The sequence below is a fragment of the Lissotriton helveticus genome, chromosome 8 (genome assembly GCF_964261635.1).
Source record: "Lissotriton helveticus chromosome 8, aLisHel1.1, whole genome shotgun sequence".
NCBI lineage: Eukaryota > Metazoa > Chordata > Amphibia > Caudata > Salamandridae > Lissotriton > Lissotriton helveticus.
In genome coordinates this window covers 1,630,778,690-1,630,794,906 of record NC_136069.1, presented here as the reverse complement: position 1 = coordinate 1,630,794,906, position 16,217 = coordinate 1,630,778,690, and the positions used below count along the sequence as shown (strand labels likewise).

Here is a 16,217-nt window from a genome sequence, read left to right as displayed (position 1 = left end):
GGCGGCCAAGACCACAAAGTAGCGCTCTTTGCGGATGACCTTATCCTTACACTCACAAAGCCACGGGAATCCTTGCCGGCAGTGCACTCAGCGCTGTGCCTCTTTGAGCGTGTCTCTGGCCTGAGAATCAACCACAATAAGTCCTGGGCCCTCAACCTTACCATCCAGAAGACAGAAATTCCTCATCTGGAGCAGATAGCCCCCTACCGGTGGATAGCCCAACATATCCGATATCTAGGCCTCCAACTGACCCCCTCGCTGGACGACTGGACGCAAGTCAACTGGAGGGAGTGCCGACAAACGATCCGTGAGGATCTGCGGTGGTGGAAGCTGCTCGTGCTGTCATGGCTGGGCCGAATCAATGCAATTAAGATATCCATTCTACCCAAAATCTTATAGTTATTCCAGTGTCTCCCCACTCCCATACCGCTGCATAACATAAGAGGTTTGCAGCGTGACCTTACCAACTTCACAACTTCATATGGGGGGGAAGGAGGCCCCGCTTCTCCCAAGCTCTTCTGTTGGCGCCACGAGATCGAGGGGGACTGGCCTGTCCTAACCTGGTGGAGTACTATTGGGCAGCGCATCTTCGTTTTATAGTAGAATGGGGCGTAACTGAGAGCGAGAAGGGGTGGTTACACATGGACAGAGCTGTGACTGGGCGCACCATCTGGGATGTGGCGTGGAAACCTAAGACGGGGCGTTCTCCGAGTGCATACTTGGCGGTGCCCACGAAAACGGTGCTGGAGATCTGGGACAAAATAGCTGTACGCAGGGGCCTCACGACCTTCCCATCGCCACACACCCCAATTGAGGGGAATCCGAGCTTCCCTCCGGCCCATCGCACTAGGGCCTTTCAGAAGTGGTCGCAGGGCAACTGTAGAGTACTAACGGATTTATTTGATGGGGGCTCTCTCAAGACCTTCACCCACTGCAGGGAGGAATTCCGAGTACTGCCCGAGGCTGGGATGCAATATGCTCAACTGAAGCATTGGGTGTTGGCAGATGACACATATCATGCGGCCGCGCGCGCTTTCACTCCGTTCGAGCGGCTAGCTCACTCCTTTACTGAAACGAAGGGCCTGATCTCAAAAATCTATCAGATCCTACAGCACCCTAGCACGCCGCCCTCTCATCCATACCAGCAGCGTTGGCACTCCATCTCAGACACAGACATCACCTCGGCACAGTGGTGCCGTCTGTGGCGAGACATACCCAAAATATATCATAGCATACCACAACAGGAGAATGCATATAAAATAATGACCCAGTGGTACTACACGCCACAGCGTCTACACAAAATGTTCCCGGCCTCTTCCCCTGAGTGCTGGAGCTGTCTGTCTGCGACTGGAGATTTTCTACACATATGGTGGACCTGCTCTTCACTGACCCTCTTCTGGAAGGAGGTCTTAAGCCACATTAGAGGGGTATCGGGGTTTCCTCTGCCTGAAGCCACTAGCACGCTACTACTGGGTGTCAAACCTGCTGGCCTGAAGGCTCTAACCCGGAGCGATTGGACATTGGCGCTTCAAATGCTAGGGGCAGCTAAGCAGCTCATTGCTTTTTATTGGAAAAAGATGGAAGCGCCGCCCATTGCTGCGTGGTTTGTGCGACTCTGGCATGTCATAACAATGGAACTCTTCACAGCTAGATTACAGGCTTGCGACGCGCTTTAAGGCGGTGTGGCAACCTCTGGGGAAATATTTATGTGCAGTAGAACATGCGCGACACATGCCTCCCAAGCTCCGGGCGCTAAGGCTAGTAGAAGACGCTGTGGTCCCCCCTGAACCGGGCAGGCTGCTACCATAGAAGCCCCAGTGCGTGAGGCCTAGAACAATGTAGGTGCTACAAGGTGGCCAGCTGACCGGCGCGTTGCGCTCCCACCTCCCCCCCCACCCTCTTCGATGCACTCTTCGCCCTCTTTCTTTTCTAGTCTTATGTCTTATTCCTACTGTCTACTCTGATCTGCTGTCATCCCTTTTGACACTGTTGAAGTTCGGACCCCATTGGTCTACTTGTTCTAACCTTTCTGGTTTACTGGTTACATTTGGTCCTAGGGACCGGGCTATCTCAGGCAGTGACTGCCCGGCGTACATTGGGTAACATATGACGCGGCCGGCCCGGTTGGGTTGTAGGCGAAACGCTGTGTACAATGTTGAGTACGAGAACTTTCAATGTTATTTATTGCATCATGTCCTGACGCGGCCGGCCCTCAGCGGGTTGTAGGCTTAACGCTGTGTAACAGTCAGTTTCTTGCTTACTCCCTGTTTTGGGGGTGAAATAAAAAAAGATTTGACTTTAAAAAAATGCACAAAAAGGGGACTCCCCTGCACAAAAGACATGGTTTCATGGGCTGTTCCTCTTTGTTGGAGCACTATAGGAAAGGCTGCAGTTTATCAGCCTTCCGAGATTACTGAACAGATCGTCCAGGATGCCCTGTGTGTGTATAGCTCAGCCAGGTCTGTAGTCCTGAAACTATGATGGCAAAAGCTCAACTTTAGGTACCAGAAAGCCAAAAACAAAACAAGACTGGATGAGCTACTCACGGCTGACTTGGGACAGAGTCAAGTATCTAGTCTCAGTTCTATTTTCTGTTTTTCCATAGATTTGCAGCCTTGGCCTGGGTACCCAAGAGCTCAAATAAAATCCGAGTATGCTCTTATAAGTTGTAGGAAAGCTAAGATTTTTTCCCATATTTCTCTGCGAATTGATTAAACTTTGATGTTTTTTTCTACATTGTGCCTGCTAACGTGGAGAAAATGTATCCTATACATGTGTAATCCTAAATATTAGGAACAACTGAAACGTTTCTCCCCGCAAGGTACATTGGAATTCTCTAAAACCTATATCCATTACCCGTCATCCTTTAGGGCAACAGAGTGGAATCTTCCTGCACACCCAAGCCCTTCTGTTTTAGAACCTGCAAGGCCTACCTGCCTGGGGTGATAAAAATGCAAACATGAAGAAATGCATTGATTATAAAGATAAATGTTCTTGCAATTCTGAAGAAGCTATTATGAAGGATGCCATAATGAAGAAAAGTCTTGATATTACCATAACCCAGACACATTCCCTGATTATGTCCACTGGCCTTAAACACATCTCTACCCTCAAACTGACCAAGCTAAACTAGCACTTTTCGAGAGCCCAATCTAATCCTAATCCTAAATATAGGTATAACCCTTAACCTAACCTTAATTGAAGAACGACTCAAATCCCCATTTCTAGCCAGAAACTGAGCCTTTTATTTACCTCAACCCTAATCATTCAAAGAGCTCTGATCTTGTTCATTCAGAAACCCTTGTCCTGCAATATCAATTGGCAAAAGCTATGGAGCATCAAAATCATTGATGAGGGAAAAACCCATTATCTTTAATGAATTTATCTTCAGTGTTACTCCAAATATCAAATCTTTATTCTATTTACTTCATAATGTATTTCTTCATAATGCCTTTCTATTTTTCTAGAGTGCCCTGGCCTCTATTTTCTAAGAGTGAGGGAAGTTGACTCATTAAAATGGATGGATGTCTTCACCATAGTCCCAGTGCAACTCTCCTGAAGGCCTAGCTCGATATGTGCTGTCTGTGGTGTATTAGTGGCAGGAAGGAGGCAGGAGGTATTGGATAAGGAACCGGGTTTAGCTACACTAAGAGAAGTCCTTTTGTTTAATTCACAGTAAGTATGCGCCTTTTATATGCAGAATATTTAGCACCCTCTGAGGGTAGGTTGTGCTCCTGTGGAGAAGTCCTCAATCCTGTAATGTTTCAACTATATCCAGAAACCATGCAGATGTTCATGGCTTTTGGGGCGGGAAGGTCGCCTACCTGGTGTACAGTTGTATTCCCATGCTCTGAGTTCCTGACTGCATGTATCTGATATATTTGGCTTTTGGTATGTGGTCCTAGCCTCACACTAATCTTATATGTGTATAGAGGCTTAAGCCTTCACCTTGACATGAGTGAGGTCCTGAACCTGTTCCGGACATTGAGGGGGTGCACTAATTGCGTTCTTATTTCACTGACTGTGGACTACTGTCTCTGTCATTGTTTTGGCACATAGAGCGGTGGTGGCACCATACCTTGTATTTTGGAATCCATATTTGTCACCAGACATGTTTCATCTGTGTCACTGGAATAGATGCCTACTGGCCCACTCGTGTAAACATCTGCATCTGTATGCTAGTGCGAACATTCCAACTGTATGTCGTCTGTTTTTGTGGCCCTAGAAGTGAGCAAGAGTCATAGGGGCCCGTGAGCTATATTTTGGATGCCGATAGCCTGGCATTATGCACAAGAGGTTGTTTTCCCAGAGAGTGGAAATGTATTTCTGACAATCCTGAAGTTGGAGGGAGCAGACCCAGACACTGAAGTGGGGAGAGAGGTGGACAGGGCTCCTTAAGGGTGGGACTGCTGTCTCTATTGTTTAAAGTGAAAGGGTACCCCTTAGGTTAGGCCAGACTTGAGCTTTCCCCTGATCAGTCTTCGGGTTGATGACAACTAGGTGCAGAAAGGTCACTCCTGTTTGTGCCTCTGTTGTGGATAGAGAGTATCCTGCTGCGAGGAGTATCACTCTTCAAAAAGTTCTAGAGAGCAGCCTGGAACGACACTTGAAACCCCAAAACATTGTTCTAAAAGCTCAGACAATAGGTCCAAATCTCTTGTCTGCTTTTACTGTATAAAAGTGTGACTGACTGACCTATTTTTGGTAAAAGTTCTCTTTGACCAAGGAAGGACGTGCTCTGCAGAGTACTCTGACTACTTCTTTGCAGCCAGGCTGGTGTCTGCCTGACAGCCAGTTTATTAGGGATGAGAACATATCACCTCCTGTCTTGCCTTGCTGAAAGAAGATGTTTATCAGACGTGAGATGTCTAGAAGCCAACCTGCCTGCTGAGAGAGGAAGGGAGCCTGCCAACCTTGCAGGAGGTGTGACTTTCAACGAAGAGCCAGAATCCATGTGACCCTCGTCCTGGGGGGACCTGTAAATGAAAGGAAGTTGGAGGAGATCAGTCTGCGTCGCCCAGGAGTGGGCGGGTATCAGAATCTCCTGGTTGACGTTCCAGGCAGGAACTGTGTGATCGCGGCTGCTCAGTGCTGCTATACCAAGAACTGTGACCGTGGCTGAATTTGGCTGCTGTGGCGCAAACGAGCAGAACTGTGGCTTATTCTGGGCAACTGTGACCATGGTACGTTTCCTGCCACTGTGACCTAGAGACTGTTGTGGCTACCCTGTGCCGTTACACCATGACTAGTCTAGCACCCAATTGCAGGCAGTAGTGCAACTGTGGTGTGATCTGCCCCCATGGGGCTTCTGTGATTCAAGGCTACCTGAAACGTCAACCCTATGGGGCCTCCACCATTGGCTTCCAACGCCGTCCTGGACAGAGACATTGCTAGAGCGGAAGATGCCGTTGTCTGACCTAAAGAGTGCGCACTCTCCCAGAAGTAGGAGGGAGGCTCTGCACTGCTGCCCAACTGGCTGCTGGCCCAAGCCATAAGCTTCTTGGCATGCACAAAAGTGAAAATACAGAGACTCTCTTTGAAATGTGATAAACTAGGCATATTGAGTGCACTAGAGGGGGTTATTCTGCACCTGAGCCTTTATTCATTCCACCGTAGCAATTCCTGCCAGAAGGGAACAACCACAAGAACAGAAGTCAGGAGGAACAGGATAGCAAATCAATGTGCAGCTAGGCCACTACCTCGTTAGCTTACTTGTGCCTGCTCATGATTACTGGTTTCGTGGTCCGTTTTGGTGTGTAATAAACGACTTTTTCTTTTTTAAAGTCAACCACTGGGTTGGACAGTCAGTTATTGTCCTGCTGTGCGACTGCTGCGTTCTGACCGTAGGCACCCACTCACTACCTCCCTGAGAAGCCTGTGACTGCTCTCCTTTGCTACCAGAGTCCAGCCCTGGATTGGACACACCGTTATTGTGGTGCTCGGTGATGGTTGTATTCTGAGCTTGAGCAACCCACACTACCTCCCTGAGAAGCCTGTGACTGCTCCCCATCGCTACCAGAGTCCAGCCCTGGATTGGACACACCGTTATTGTGGTGCTCGGTGATGGTTGTATTCTGAGCTTGAGCAACCCACACTACCTCCCTGAGAAGCCTGTGACTGCTCTCCATCGCTACCAGAGTCCAGCCCTGGATTGGACACACCGTTATTGTGGTGCTCGGTGATGGTTGTATTCTGAGCTTGAGCAACCCACACTACCTCCCTGAGAAGCCTGTGACTGCTCTCCATCGCTACCAGAGTCCAGCCCTGGATTGGACACACCGTTATTGTGGTGCTCGGTGATGGTTGTATTCTGAGCTTGAGCAACCCACACTACCTCCCTGAGAAGCCTGTGACTGCTCTCCATCGCTACCAGAGTCCAGCCCTGGATTGGACACACCGTTATTGTGGTGCTCGGTGATGGTTGTATTCTGAGCTTGAGCAACCCACACTACCTCCCTGAGAAGCCTGTGACTGCTCTCCATCGCTACCAGAGTCCAGCCCTGGATTGGACACACCGTTATTGTGGTGCTCGGTGATGGTTGTATTCTGAGCTTGAGCAAGCCACACTACCTCCCTGAGAAGCCTGTGACTGCTCACCATCGCTCCCACTGAGACTCAGTTGCTGAAAGGGTTGGCCACAGAAGGATGGATCCAGGGACATCCGAAGCAAATGACCCCAAGCCTGAGAGTTTAGACCCAGTAGTCTTCCCCGTGGCCCCTGATTGGGATCTGCAAATGGTCAATGCCCTCGCTAAACTTGTTGGAGGATTTCAGGGTAGAGCATTTGTATCCAGGAAATCCCGTGCTACCAGTTTATCCCTTTCTGGGTGAAGCCTCCAGAGGAAAAGGAAACAATGCATCAGTCACCCAGGGCAGGGGCCATCACAGTCTGACCCATATTGCAGATAAGGCACATCCTATAACTCTTGCCAGCATGTCCGCTGCAAGCCTGTGACTTTATAGCTCCTTGCTGTGTTGCAGCTAGTTTGTGTCCGCCTCGCTGCCTGCAGCTTGGACATTTTTCTGTTCCATCGCACAGTTATGTTTGCGCCATGGGCTGCGACTGGGCTTCTAATGAGCCGTGAAAACTGGGCTCCGAAACAAGTGCATGCATTATTGATTGAAGGCAGTGAGTGGGTCTTGAAGGATCTGAGTCAGAATTTGGTACCTCCAAATAGGAGCTTTAGTGATGGGTGTGTCGTGTGTCCACATCTGGTGTTGGCTTCTTGCTGAGTAGGATACAAGGGTACATCTTCATGGTCTCATGAGAAACAATTGAGCGCAAAAATATCTGCCCCAAAATATGCTCAGCCAGAGTGCAACCTTTCTCCAGTACCTCCCTACAGGAATGTCGACCTGAATTAAATTCTTAAATCTAGTCGCAGGCAAGTGCTTGATAGTGGGTTTAAACGCAGGGCGAAACATGTTTACTTACGCAAGACCTCGAATCTGTATTTTGATCTACTTTTCACTTACTACCCCCTACATAATGCGTGTTAAAGATTATAAATATGTTTGAACATCCCAGAAAGAGGTTAAAACGGCATCAAAAGCGTAACTTAACTGCAGTGCCCAGATGTAGCTAATGGTTAATTGTGGAGTATTTGCGTGAGGTGTGGAACGTGGCATTTGTATGATTGGAGATGATTGCCACAGGACTGAGCAAGAATGGACCAGGGGCCACATGCTGCCGGCTGCCCCATGTCCATTCTTGTCCAGTTTCACCACATGCTGCCGGCTGCCCCATGTCCATTCTTGTCCACATGCTGCCGGCTGCCCCATGTCCATTCTTGTCCAGTTTCACCACATGCTACCGGCTGCCCCATGTCCATTCTTGTCCAGATGCTACCGGCTGCCCCATGTCCATTCTTGTCCAGTTTCACCACATGCTGCCGGCTGCCCCATGTCCATTCTTGTCCAGTTTCACCACATGCTACCGGCTGCCCCATGTCCATTCTTGTCCAGTTTCACCACATGCTGCCGGCTGCCCCATGTCCATTCTTGTCCAGTTTCACCACATGCTGCCGGCTGCCCCATGTCCATTCTTGTCCAGATGCTGCCGGCTGCCCCCTGTCCATTCTTGTCCAGTTTCACCACATGCTGCCAACCGTCCATGATACATTCATGTCCAGTTTCACCACTCACTGCCGGCTGAAACTGGTCCATTCTTATCCAGTTTCTCCACATGCTGTTGGCTGCCCCCATATCCTTTCTTGTCCAGTTTCACTGCATGCTCCTGACTGCCCCTGATCCATTCTTGTCCAGTTTCACCACATGCTGCTGACCACCTCATATCCATTCTTGTCCAGTTTCACCACATGCTGCCAAATGCCTCATATCCATTCTTTTCAAGTGTCACCACATGCTGCTGACCCCCTCTGGTCCATTCTTGTCTAGTTTCAGCACATGCTGCTGACCGCCTCATATCCATTTTTGTCCAGTTTCACCACATGCTGCTGACAGCCTCATATCCATTCTTATCCAGTTTCACCACATGCTGCTGACCGCCTCATATCCATTCTTGTCCAGTTTCAGCACATGCTGCCGAACGCCTCATATCCATTCTTGTCCAGTTTCAGCACATGCTGCTGACCGCCTTATATCCATTCTTATCCAGTTTCACCACATGCTGCTGACCGCCTCATATCCATTCTTATCCAGTTTCATCACATGCTGCCGACTGTCCTGGATCCATTCTTGTCCAGTTTCACCACATGCTGCTAAACGCCTAATATCCATTCTTGTCCAGTTTCACCATATGCTGCTGGCTGCCCCAGGTCCATTCTTGTCCACTTTCACCACATGCTGCTGACCGTCCTGGATCCTTTCTTATCTAGTTTCACCACATGCTGCCGACCATCCAGGATCCATTCTTGTCCAGTTTCACCACATGCTTCTGACCGCTCCTTGTCCAGTTTCACCACAAGCTGCTGACTGCCTCATATCCATTCTTATCCAGTTTCACCACATGCTGCTGACCGCCTCATATCCATTCTTGTCCAGTTTCACCACATGCTGCTGACCGCCTCATATCCATTCTTATCCAGTTTCACCACATGCTGCTGACCGCCTCATCTCCATTCTTGTCCAGTTTCAGCACATGCTGCCGAACGCCTCATATCCATTCTTGTCCAGTTTCAGCACATGCTGCTGACCGCCTCATATCCATTCTTATCCAGTTTCACCACATGCTGCTGACCGCCTCATCTCCATTCTTGTCCAGTTTCAGCACATGCTGCCGAACGCCTCATATCCATTCTTGTCCAGTTTCAGCACATGCTGCTGACCGACTCATATCCATTCTTATCTAGTTTCACCACATGCTGCTGACCGCCTCATATCCATTCTTATCCAGTTTCACCACATGCTGCTGACCGTCCTGGATCCTTTCTTGTCTAGTTTCACCGCATGCTGCCAACCATCCCAGATCCATTCTTGTCCAGTTTCACCACATGCTGCTGACTGCCTCATATCTATTCTTGTCCATTTTCACCACATGCTGCTGACCGCCTCATATCCATTCTTGTCCAGTTTCCCCACATGCTGCTTGACCGCCTCATATCCATTCTTGTCCAGTTTCAGCACATGCTGCCGAACGCCTCATATCCATTCTTGTCCAGTTTCAGCACTTGCTGCCAACCACCCATATCTATTCTTGTCCAGTGTCACCATATGCTGCTGGCTGCCCCAGGTCCATTCTTGTCCACTTTCACCACATGCTGCTGACCGTCCTGGATCCTTTCTTATCTAGTTTCACCACATGCTGCCGACCATCCAGGATCCATTCTTGTCCAGTTTCACCACATGCTTCTGACCGCTCCTTGTCCAGTTTCACCACATGCTGCTGGCTGCCCCAGATTTATTCTTGTCCAGTTTCACCACATGCTGCTGACCGTCACGGATCCATTCTCGTCCGCAAAGAAGCACCTGCCCTCGACTGGATTTAAGAATTTAATTCAGGTTGACATTTCTGTTGGAGCAGTTCTGGTATTGGTCCCCCTGCCCTGAACATAGAGCCGGTCTCGGCAATACTACGGCTTTACTTTTCCTGATTTCTATTTGTAGCAGTTTAGTCTGGCAAAAAAAGTCGTTTGATTTAACATAGGGTGCATAGGAAGCGGACGGCTCGGTAATCACTTGGTTAGAACCATCTTTCAGTGTGTTTGTTGTGTGCTGCTGTTTGAGAGTGGGGGGTGTTTCTTCGGGTTCCGATCCCTTTTGAATCCAGTAAGGGAGTGGGCCCCTACGTTGTGTCCAGTGTGGGCCTGAGAGGTGTGGATTCATAACTTTAGGGACACTTGCATGAGATAAATCTAAAATAACTAATATACATAGTTGGAGGATAACTTGACAATCTGGCACAGAACAGGCAGTGTCAGACCTGCCTCAGACCTCCCCGCGCTACTGTGCCTGCTGGTTAGTGTGTCTGATTGTAGTACAGTTGCTGTTCAGAAGGTCCCTTTGGCACCAGTGGGGCCACGGTTTGAGCCTTGGTCGATGCCCTTTAGGGGCACAATATCCCATGTTAACAAAGGTGGGTTTAGCCGGTGCAGATTTTCATCCTTGTGCTGAAATCCAAGGAGTGCCTGGAAGCCACCCTTGTTAGCATGGGGCCGTTTATCGCGGATGCCTTAAGGTGTGTGCTATGTCCTGATAGTTTTGTATTCAAAGCTCTCTGCTTCACTGAAGAGCACAGTTGACTGGCGTGACATTTTCCATGGTACCTTGTGACCCATGGAGGGAGACACATGGGTGCCGCCCCCGAAAGTGTGATTAACCTTAGTTGTTACTGGTTGGTGTGCGCATGGGTCATCCGGGTTGAGTGAATCACCCCCTCCGCGCCGTCTAGAGATCTATACATAAAGCCAGGGGGCACAGTGCGGCACCCAGCTGTTGGCGTTTGGAGATGGCTACACACGGCCAGGGGGGCACAGTGCGACGCCCAGCTGCACTGCCCTGCCCCCCCACACATCTACCACAGAGCCGCCACCACCATCGCACCCGAATTACAACGCACCATCAACACCACCTTCGTGACCGACACCTTCCCCGACGACTGGAAATGCACAGAAGTCAGGCCCCTTCTCAAGAAGCCCTCAGCAGACCCAACGGACCCGAAGAACTACCGGCCCGTCTCGCTCATCCCCTTTGCGGCGAAAATCACGGAGAAGACTGTCTATGCTGAACTAGCAAGGTTCATCAAAGACTACGCTATCCTCGACCCTTCCAAGTCCAGGTTCCGCAGCAACCACCGCACCGAGACCACCCTACTCGCCGCCACAGACATCTGCACCCTCCTAGACCAAGGCCACACCGCAGCCCTGATTCTACTCGACCTGTTAGCTGCATTCAACACCGTCTCCCACCGCGCTCTCACAGCCAGATTGCACAACGCTGGAATACAAGGAGCCGTCCTCGACTGGATCTGGTCGTTCCTCACTGGCAGAAGCCAAAGGATCAGACTGCCACCCTTCCTCTCCGAACCCACGGAAATCAACTGCGGAGTCCCACAAGGAACATCGCTCAGCCCAACCCTCCCCAACATCTACATGGCCCCCCTCGCCGCCTTCGTCCGTCAGCACGGCCTCAACATTGTATCCTACGCGGACGACACCCAGCTCATCCTCTCCCTCACCAAGAACCCCGCCAACACCAGACTCAACTTCCAGGCAGGAATGCAGGACCTCCCTCTCCATGAACCGTCAGGTAAACTCCGTCGCCTCCAGCTGCTTCACCACCCTCCGCATCCTCCTTAAGACCTTCAAGTGGATTCCCCTCGAGTACAGAAAGGCAGTCACCCACGCACTCGTCACCAACAGGCTGGACTACTGAAACGCTCTCTACACCGTCATAAACAAGTCTCTACTCTGCAAGCTCCAGACGATTCAAAACACAGCCGCCAGGCTAGTCCTCGGTATCCCTCGACACGAGCACTTCAGCCAATGCCTACGAAAGCTCCGTTGGCTTCCCGTCGAGAAGAAGTCACCTTCAAGATACTCCTCCACGCCTACAAATGCATACACAACACTGGTCCCCAATAGCTCAACAACAGAATTGTCCTCCACGCACCCAAAAGGAACCTCCAATCTGCCCACCTCGTCGAAAACCACACGTCCACAGAGCCAAAGCAGGGGGAAGATCCTTCTCCCTCATCGCGGTGAAGCCCTGGAATGAGCTCCCGATCGACATCAGAAGCGCCCCGTCCCTGAACACCTTCAGGAAGGCTCTAAAGACCTGGCTCTTCGGTTGAACGGAACTGCTGACCCCCTCCCAACCCCCCACCCCACCATGACGTGAGACCCTTACGGGTGAGTAGCACGCTTACAATTCCCCGGATTGATTGGGGTCTGGACATGTTTTCATACAGCCAGAGGTGCGCATGTAGCAGTGTGCTAAGGTTTCGCCCTTGGAGATGGTTGCATACAACTAGAGGTACTCTCGCTGCGGTGCCCGGGTAATGCCCACGGGTGATGCCTAAATACAGCCAGAGGTGCACCATGCGGTTCACAGGTGTGGCGATAGGTCATCAGCAGCCAGAGGGGCTCGCCCTGCGCTGTCCAGGTATCGGCCCACCTGGAGATGGCTACATGTACAACTAGGGTTGCTCGCTTTGCAGTGCCCAGGTGTGGGCGTGAGGTGGGCAGCAGCCAGAAGTGCTCAAGTGCGAGGATAGGAGGGTAGCAGCCGGAGATGCCCAGGTATGGGCAGCAGCTGGAGGTGTCCAGATATAGACAGCAGCCCGAGGTGCCCAGGTGTGGGGAGAGGTGGGCATCAGCCAGAGGTGCCCATGTGTGGGGAGAGGTGGTCAGCAGCCAGAGGTGCCTAGGTGTGGGGAGAGGTGGGCAGCAGACCAAGGTGCCCAGGTGTGGGGAGAGGTGGGCAGCAGACCAAGGTGCCCAGGTGTGGAGAGAGGTGGGCGTTAGCCAGAGGTGCCCAGGTGTGGGGAGAGATGGGCAGCAGCCAGAGGTGCGTGCCCAGCACCTTCCAGATGTGGGGAGAGGTGGGCATCAGCCCGAGGTGCCTAGGTGTGTGGAGAGGTGGGCATCTGCCAGAGATGCCCAGGTGTGTGGAGAGGTGGGCATCAGCCCGAGGTGCCCAGGTGTGGGCAGAGGTGGGCAGCAGGAGCTCGAGGTGCCCAGGTGAGGGCAGAGGTGGGCAGCAGCCAGAGGTGCCCAGGTGTGGGCAGCAGGAGCTCGAGGTGCCCAGGTGAGGGCAGAGGTGGGCGGCGCTGACAGACTCCCTTCCTTCCGGCTTTGTGTTGCTGCGGGGCACGGCACTGATCTCGAGGCTGCAACGCGTGCTGCCATTGGACAGCATCGGCAGGGCGGGCCAATCAGGGCGGTGCTCTCATGCGAGTCCTGCTGGAGCTGTCCTCGGTGAGCATGTCCTCTGCGAGAGGAACCGAGGGTGAGACCAGGGACTGGCACCGCTGCATGGCAGGTGAGAGCGAGGGGGGGCTGGCACCGCTGCCAGACAGGTGAGAGCGAGGGGGGGCTGGCACCGCTGCATGGCAGGTGAGAGCGAGGGGGGGCTGGCACCGCTGCATGACAGGTGAGAGCAGGGGGGGGCACCGCTGCATGACAGGTGAGAGTGAGGGGGGGCTGGCACCGCTGCATGGCAGGTGAGAGCGAGGGGTGGCATGTCCTCCAGGAGAGGGAGCAGGGGTGGGACTGGCATCCCTGCCAGACAGGTGAGAGCGAGGGAGGGGGGGCACCACTGCCAGACAGGTGAGAGCGAGGGGGGGCTGGCACCGCTGCATGGCAGGTGAGAGCGAGGGGTGGCATGTCCTCCAGGAGAGGGAGCAGGGGTGGGACTGGCATCCCTGCCAGACAGGTGAGAGCGAGGGAGGGGGGGCACCACTGCCAGACAGGTGAGAGTGAGGGGGGCTGGCACCGCTGCATGGCAGGTGAGAGCGAGGGGTGGCATGTCCTCCAGGAGAAGGAGCAGGGGTGGGACTGGCATCCCTGCCAGACAGGTGAGAGCGAGGGAGGGGGGGCACCACTGCCAGACAGGTGAGAGCGAGGGGGGGCTGGCACCGCTGCATGGCAGGTGGGAGCGAGGGGGTGGCATGGCATGTCCTCTCTGAGAGGAAACAGGGGTGGGACTGGCAGCGGACACCCCTGCCAGACAGGTGAGGGAAGCATGGCATCTGGTGGCAGGGGATTGCAGCTGATACCCCTGCCAGACAGGTGAGGGAAGCATGGCATCTGGTGGCAGGGGATTGCAGCTTATACCCCTGCCAGACAGGTGAGGGAAGCATGGCATCAGGTGGCAGGGGATTGCAGCTTATACCCCTGCCAGACAGGTGAGGGAAGCATGGCATCTGGTGGCAGGGGATTGCAGCTTATACCCCTGCCAGACAGGTGAGGGAAGCATGGCATCAGGTGGCAGGGGATTGCAGCTTATACCCCTGCCAGACAGGTGAGGGAAGCATGGCATCTGGTGGCAGGGGATTGCAGCTTATACCCCTGCCAGACAGGTGAGGGAAGCATGGCATCAGGTGGCAGGGGATTGCAGCTTATACCCCTGCCAGACAGGTGAGGGAAGCAAGGCATCTGGTGGCAGGGGATTGCAGCTTATACCCCTGCCAGACAGGTGAGGGAAGCATGGCATCAGGTGGCAGGGGATTGCAGCTTATACCCCTGCCAGACAGGTGAGGGAAGCATGGCATCAGGTGGCAGGGGATTGCAGCTGATACCCCTGCCAGACAGGTGAGGGAAGCATGGCATCTGGTGGCAGGGGATTGCAGCTTATACCCCTGCCAGACAGGTGAGGGAAGCATGGCATCTGGTGGCAGGGGATTGCAGCTTATACCCCTGCCAGACAGGTGAGGGAAGCATGGCATCTGGTGGCAGGGGATTGCAGCTTATACCCCTGCCAGACAGGTGAGGGAAGCATGGCATCTGGTGGCAGGGGATTGCAGCTTATACCCCTGCCAGACAGGTGAGGGAAGCATGGCATCTGGTGGCAGGGGATTGCAGCTTATACCCCTGCCAGACAGGTGAGGGAAGCATGGCATCTGGTGGCAGGGGATTGCAGCTTATACCCCTGCCAGACAGGTGAGGGAAGCATGGCATCTGGTGGCAGGGGATTGCAGCTTATACCCCTGCCAGACAGGTGAGGGAAGCATGGCATCAGGTGGCAGGGGATTGCAGCTTATACCCCTGCCAGACAGGTGAGGGAAGCATGGCATCAGGTGGCAGGGGATTGCAGCTTATACCCCTGCCAGACAGGTGAGGGAAGCATGGCATCTGGTGGCAGGGGATTGCAGCTGATACCCCTGCCAGACAGGTGAGGGAAGCATGGCATCTGGTGGCAGGGGATTGCAGCTTATACCCCTGCCAGACAGGTGAGGGAAGCATGGCATCAGGTGGCAGGGGATTGCAGCTTATACCCCTGCCAGACAGGTGAGGGAAGCATGGCATCAGGTGGCAGGGGATTGCAGCTGATATCCCTGCCAGACAGGTGAGGGAAGCATGGCATCTGGTGGCAGGGGATTGCAGCTTATACCCCTGCCAGACAGGTGAGGGAAGCATGGCATCTGGTGGCAGGGGATTGCAGCTTATACCCCTGCCAGACAGGTGAGGGAAGCATGGCAACTGGTGGCAGGGGATTGCAGCTTATACCCCTGCCAGACAGGTGAGGGAAGCATGGCAACTGGTGGCAGGGGATTGCAGCTTATACCCCTGCCAGACAGGTGAGGGAAGCATGGCATCTGGTGGCAGGGGATTGCAGCTGGTACCCCTGCCAGACAGGTGAGAGGGGGGAGAGGGGCATGCCCTCTGCGAGAGGCAGCTGGGAGTAGGGGTGGGACTGGCCGATGGCACCCCTGCCAGACAGGTGAGGGGGGGGGGGGGGGGGGCATTGCATCTGGGAGACGGGGTCGGGATGACACCCCTGCCAGGCAGGTAAGGAGGAGGCAGGGCACGCCATGTCCTGGGTGAGGCAGCTAGGGAGCAGGCGTGGCACTGACAGGCTAAGGGGAGGGTGAATGGCAAGTCCTCTGTGAGAGACAGCAGGGATGGGACTGGCATGGTGCAGGCTGGCACCCCTTCAAGGCAGGTGGGGGCATGGCATGTCCTCTGCGAGAGGCAGCGATAGCATGGGGTTGGACTTGCATGCTGCAGACTGGCACCCTTGCCAGACAGGTGAGACTGGGGGAGTTTAGGGGCACGGGTTCAAGAGGCACCTGGAGAGCAGGAGTTGGGTCTGGCTGG

General features: G+C 53.3%; 1 protein-coding gene across 2 annotated transcripts in view; it reads left to right on the top strand.

Annotated features, from left to right (window-relative positions):
- FHIP1B (FHF complex subunit HOOK interacting protein 1B) overlaps window positions 1-16,217 on the top strand; it is a 436,229-nt gene that overhangs the window by 147,887 nt on the left and 272,125 nt on the right. The window contains exon 1 of one of the 2 annotated variants that reach the window (XM_078658710.1): window positions 13,352-13,440. The exons of the other annotated variant lie outside the window; for it this stretch is intronic. The gene's annotated coding sequence lies outside the window, so the exon portion shown is untranslated. Of the gene's footprint in view, window positions 1-13,351; window positions 13,441-16,217 lie in introns of those variants that run through there. 2 annotated transcript variants of the gene reach the window in all.